Source organism: Lepidochelys kempii, chromosome 6 (assembly GCF_965140265.1).
Source record: "Lepidochelys kempii isolate rLepKem1 chromosome 6, rLepKem1.hap2, whole genome shotgun sequence".
Lineage (NCBI taxonomy): Eukaryota > Metazoa > Chordata > Testudines > Cheloniidae > Lepidochelys > Lepidochelys kempii.
Window position 1 is genome coordinate 35,336,516 of NC_133261.1, and position 6,262 is coordinate 35,342,777.

A 6,262-nucleotide genomic window follows, 5' to 3' on the forward strand; every position below is an offset into this window, starting at 1 on the left:
AATGTACTTTGAGGGTGTATAAGCTGTTTCTAAGCAGGGCTTCACTGCCCCTTCCTTCCTGGCTCCCTCAGCCCAAAGAACAGAGACTTCCCATTTGAGATTACTCAGGTCCCAAATCACCCTTCCTCCCCCGCAAGCCATGTGGGCTAGAGAAGAAAAGCAGTGGTCCAAGGACAGAGTAATATAAGTTTAATAGGGTCAGCATGTGAGGGCGTCATATCAGAATGAGTGAGAAATAAGATGAGACAACGGGCTAGTGGATTAAGCACAGAACTGGCATCAACACTAGAAAGAGTGATAAGGAGATATGGGCTATGTTGTCTGCAGCATGTGGATGATACCTGGTGCTGGAGGTGTAATAGAATGGATGACCCAGGATCTACAGGAGATCTAGTTGATGCAGGCTCAATCCAGACAAGGCAAAGATATTGCTAGTAGGTAGAGGGAAGTAACTGAAAGAATTGGCAAGAATTATATCAGCCCCTCTAGTCAAGGATGTTATTTGCGAATCACCTTTACAAACTGAGAGCCCTTATTTAGAACTGGCTGGAAAATGGGAATCCTTTCCTGGAGGTGGGTGGGGGGTGTTTTTGAAAACAATTTTGTCCAAACTAGGACAAAACATGGCAAATGTGAAAAATTTTGTGGGAGGCGATTTAAAGAAAAAATTTATTTAGAGAGAAATAAAACTGATTTTGTCTGTTTCCCAGCTGCCTTCCTGGGACGCTTGTGTCAATTTTTCTTACAGGCTGGGTTTTTCCATATGTCCTGGTAAGGTGAATGCAACTCTTTGTCTCAGACATAGACCTAGATGTGCTTGGTTGTGACTATCCTGCCAGGATTAGGTTGCTGTAAGGCTACACCTTGAGCCCATTCAGAAGCTGTAGCGAGCCTGGAATGCACAAGCTGCTTATTAAATAGCACTTTTCATAGGAAGCACGTGACACCAGCACTCTGAGCTGCACTGGCCGTCTGTATCTTCCAGCTGGAATTCAAGTTGTCACTTTTGACTTTTAAAGACTAAAGTGGTTTGGGCCAGGGTTACCAGGAAACTCCTCCTTCTGCTGTGCTGTATTGCCACAAATGCCGTCTCAGAGGGGCTTGACATGGAGCTGCTTTGATTCTGGAAGAGGGAACTGCTGGCAGGGTATTCTCCACACATACCCCTCAACTCTCAGACATGGGTCATTAGAGCACAGGATCCCAACTGAGCAAAGCATTTAAGTATCTGAGTAGTTCCACTAAAGTTAAGCACATGCTTAAGTGCCTTGCTGGATCAGGGCCTAGATTTATTTCCTTTCCAGACATACTGAAAAATCATGCCCCCAACCGCCCACAGGCGTTTGAAGACGAAATGGGAAGAGGGTTGGACAGAGTTGTTTAGTAGCATGGAAGAAATGCCAGATCTAGATTATGATAATGCGGACCCTAGCAATCTACATGATCTAATACGATTTTTTAAAAAATATTAGTGATTTTTAAGTTTTTGGAGTGAGGGCCCATATCTTGGGATGAGCTAGTCTTGTATATACACATATAAACTAAAGGTCTGATCCTAGCCCATTGAAGTCAATTGCAAAGTTCCCATTGACTCTAGTGATGCAGGATTGGACCCTAAAAGAACATTATTTTACTATAGTAATTAAAATGTGTATTTTAGATAAGGGTGGTCTTTTGAAGGATTTGAAGGAAAGGGGTGTTGTCCCTTTAAGGGCTTTCTTCAATGGGGGGCGGGGGGAGGGGGGATGAAGGGAGAAAGGGATGGAGAGAAAGGACAGGAAAACTTTGGAAGCAAGTTTTTTTTACTATAGTAATTAAAATGTGTATTTTAGATAAGGGTGGTCTTTTGAAGGATTTATTTAAAAAACAGTATGTCTGAAGATCCAAGCATTTAAGGCTAAAGATGATTGTGCATCTAAAATCTGTGCAAGGATTTTTTTTAGAGATGTGATTTTATAATCTTCACCAACTCACTAATGAAATATTTTTAAAGCACATTTTAAACTAAGGTCCTGTAGACTAACATGTTCTGAGTAAATATTACAGTAATGCACAACTGTTTTTGTCAGCAAATTGTATTGTTTAGTTCACCCAGATAGCAGAAATACATGAGAAAGAAAGAAAGAAAGAAAGAAAGAAAGAAAGAAAGAAAGAAAGAAAGAAAGAAAGAAAGAAAGAAAGAAAGAAAGAAAGAAAGAAAGATTTGGTGATGTGACAAAAAGGAGAAGTTATATCTGAAGGGCTAAGCGAGGGATCAAAAGGAATTTCTAATCCAAGTGAGGAATATCAGCTCAGCAGGACATTAGATTAGAGAAGCAATAATTATATGCATGTAGGATAATGTGACAGTAAACCCTGTAAATTATGAGGAGGCCAGCAACATCTTCTACTAAAAAGAAAAGGAGTACTAGTGGCACCTTAGAGACTAACCAATTTATTTGAGCATAAGCTTTCGTGAGGATGCATACATTGGTTAGTCTCTAAGGTGCCACAAGTACTCCTTTTCTTTTTGCAAATACAGACTAACACGGCTGCTACTCTGAAATCTTCTACTAAGCATCTTCTGAAACAAAGAGGTTTGCATAGTACACTCTTAGGCCTCAGTGCTACAAACTGTTCAAATAAAAATTAAAAGCTTGGGGAAGGCTTAACTCCTAGGTTTCTGCTATTTTATTGTTGATATGTTGCAGGCAATATATCCACTAAACCACCCACTAATGACCTTTCTATCTTGTTCATCTAATTATTTTGCTTTCCAGGTTTCTAGGAGTATGTTTATTGGAGTGTCTGAAATTCACAAAGTCTCCTTGATATTATTCTAAACCTACCTATATTTGTCTCAACAAGGTGGGGAAACTTATTGTGAGTGTAAACAGCTCTTTTTAAAAAAAGTAAAATTGAAACAAACAAAATTCATTTCAAAGATCTTATTGCAATCTGATATACAGCGAAATAAGATAAAGTTCCAACATTGTTACTTTACAACAATATGCTACATGCTATTTAGCACATTTGGAAGCAAGCAATCACAAAGGGACTCATGTCCTGCTAACAGGGTAAATGACTCATGTCACTACTGCAGAGAATAAATTCCAGGAAGATTTACAAAACTACTTTTTAGATTATTCAGGCCAGAGACCTATTACATATTTTCAATGGCTGCAAGTGTAAGTCTTGTAAAAACAGATCACTGGAGTATTCAGGGCACAACCAAATAAACTGTAATAGCAGCTTAAACTTTATTTAGACTTTAATTCGACATTTGGCACAGTAACAAACACAGAAAGAATAAAGTACCAAAATACAAAACTCATGGCATATACGTTTCATCAAATATATTCCCTATTTAGTGAAAGACATTTGTACAACACATTGGCAGAATCATACAGTGCAGTCCAACTCGCCTATATATTGAGCGGTCTTATATAAAATACTGTATGTACAGGAGAGTACTCAGGGCCGTCTTTAGGATTTATGGGGCCCTACGCAGTATTATTAAACTGGTGCCCGACAGCAGCCTGAGCTCGCAGCCCTGGGGGGAGAAGGGGGAGGAAGGACGAGGCAGCAAAGGATAATGAGACGCCTGGCCCACCTCAGTGGCGGGCAGTCGGAGTTCCCTGCAGAGACCCCTGTACCTTCTCCCTCACACAGAATGGATATGCAGAAGATACCTAATTAAAAGCACTAAACTTGGGAATAAAAAATGTCAGTCACAGGTTTTTTGATATGCCCTGAAGTTTGTCAGACATTTATTTGCAAAATCTTTGTAGTGAGGGTGAGCCAGCTGCTTTGCTGAATACAACATTAAATATTATGGAATACATGATGCAACTCTCCTCTGTTTTACATTTTCTTAATCAGTATTTCTAAGCTGATTTTATATTTTAAATGTACTCTCAAGCCTTCATAAAGTAATCATTCCAGATTACTATATATTTAACTCACTGAAATAAAGACATTATTTTAAATTAATCAGTCACAGAAGTTTAGTGTGTTCATTACAATGTTCATTGCTTTTAGAAAAAGGGAACACTAATTTACTTTGTGTGATCTCCATAACAATAGACATGTTTATGAAATTTCACCAATTTTTAAAAATATGTTTCTAAAGATTTTAGGCATAACAAATGATTTTATATCTTACTAAGGTACTGATTTTGTTGGAGGGTTTTCTTAAAACTAGTTAGGGTGACCAGATGTCCTGATTTTATAGGGACAGTCCCGATTTTGGGGTCTTTTTCTTATGTAGGCTCCTATTACCCCCCACCCCCTGTCCCGATTTTTCACACTTGCTGTCTGGTCACCCTAAAACTAGTTCATCAGATAGCCAGAACTAAAGAAAGGAAAACTCTTTGTCCAGCTATCTGGAAGGAAAGGGGTGTTGTCCCTTTAAGGGCTTTCTTCAATGGGGGGTTGGGGGGAGAGGGGATGAAGGGAGAAAGGGATGGACAGAAAGGACAGGAAAACTTTGGAAGCAAGGTTTTTTTACTATAGTAATTAAAATGTGTATTTTAGATAAGGGTGGTCTTTTGAAGGATTTATTTAAAAAACGGTATGTCTGAAGATCCAAGCATTTAAGGCTAAAGATGATTGTGCATCTAAAAAATCTGTGCAAGGATTTTTTTAGAGATGTGTTTCAGAGTAACAGCCGTGTTAGTCTGTATTCGCAAAAAGAAAAGGAGTACTTGTGGCACCTTAGAGACTAACCAATTTATTTGAGCATAAGCTTTCGTGAGCTACAGCTCACTTCATCGGATGCATACCGTGGAAACTGCAGCAGACTTTATATATACACAGAGAATATGAAACAATACCTCCTCCCACCCCACTGTCCTGCTGGTAGTAGCTTATCTAAAGTGATCATCAGGTGGGCCATTTCCAGCACAAATCACTTTAGATAAGCTATTACCAGCAGGACAGTGGGGTGGGAGGAGGTATTGTTTCATATTCTCTGTGTATATATAAAGTCGGCTGCAGTTTCCACGGTATGCATCCGATGAAGTGAGCTGTAGCTCACGAAAGCTTATGCTCAAATAAATTGGTTAGTCTCTAAGGTGCCACAAGTACTCCTTTTCTTTTAGAGATGTGATTTTATAATCTTCACCAACTCACTAATGAAATATTTTTAAAACACATTTTAAACTAAGGTCCTGTAGACTAACATGTTCTGAGTAAATATTACAGTAAAGCACAACTGTTTTTGTCAGTAAATTCAGAAACTGGGGGTTGTCAAGTGCCTGATAAAAGGCTTCATTACCCCTTGAATGGCTCTTTAACAGTTTCAGTGTTGTGCTAATAGGTCTGGCAGGCTGGAAGGCTTTTTCACTTTTAACTGCTAGATCTCCTCCTGAGGAAGACTCACCAGGCTGCAGCAGCCAGCTGTGGGAGCCTGCCTGAAGGGTCAGAACAGGGATAGAAAAGCAAGAAGGGTGGACATTAAGACCCAGTGGTGCCCCAAATTTTCAGGTGCTCTACACAGTTGCGTATGCCTAAGGACGGCCCTGAGAGTACTGCACCATATCACTGAAATAGAAAATAGCCCAAAACACTAATAATCCAAATTTGACAGCAGTATAAATACCCAAGACTAAAAATGGATAGTTTCAAATCCACTGCAAGAGACCAAGCTCCAAGTTGGTAAAATACAGGCACCCATGTGGTAAAGTTAGACCTGCTATTGTAGTCATAGGACAGCAGTATACAGCGATCAATGTTATTGTGAACAGATCCCCTAAACTCAGGACAAACCTATACCATGGGTCAAACTCTGCAGGTCATGCTCTGAGCCTGATCTAATTCCCAATGAAGTCAAGGAGAGCCCTTAGTCCTTATTCCAACAAAATTCCCACTAGGCCAATTCCTAACTGGTGCTGAGTCCCATTTGAGTTCAGTGGGTGCTGCAGAAACTAAGTCTAGCAGGATTTTACCAGCTGAAACCCTGATCAGGCAAAGAACTTAATAAGCACATGTATCTTTAAGTACATGAGTAGTCTAATTGATTTCAGTAGGACTAACGCATGTTTAAATTAAGTACATGCTTAAGTACCTTGCTGAATTGGTACCTAAGTGCTTTTGGTACCAGAGTTAGGCTTAGTAATGGCTGCAGGATTCAGCCCCATGGTTACACAGCATAAGAAGCAGTACAAAGAGCCTCTTTGAAAATCTAGCTGTGTTGACACCTGTTATGCCAAATACTCTGACTCAATAACATAAGGAAGGATATTAGCTGACTTGATTGGCTAGCAAAGTTCTTAGCTTTGAA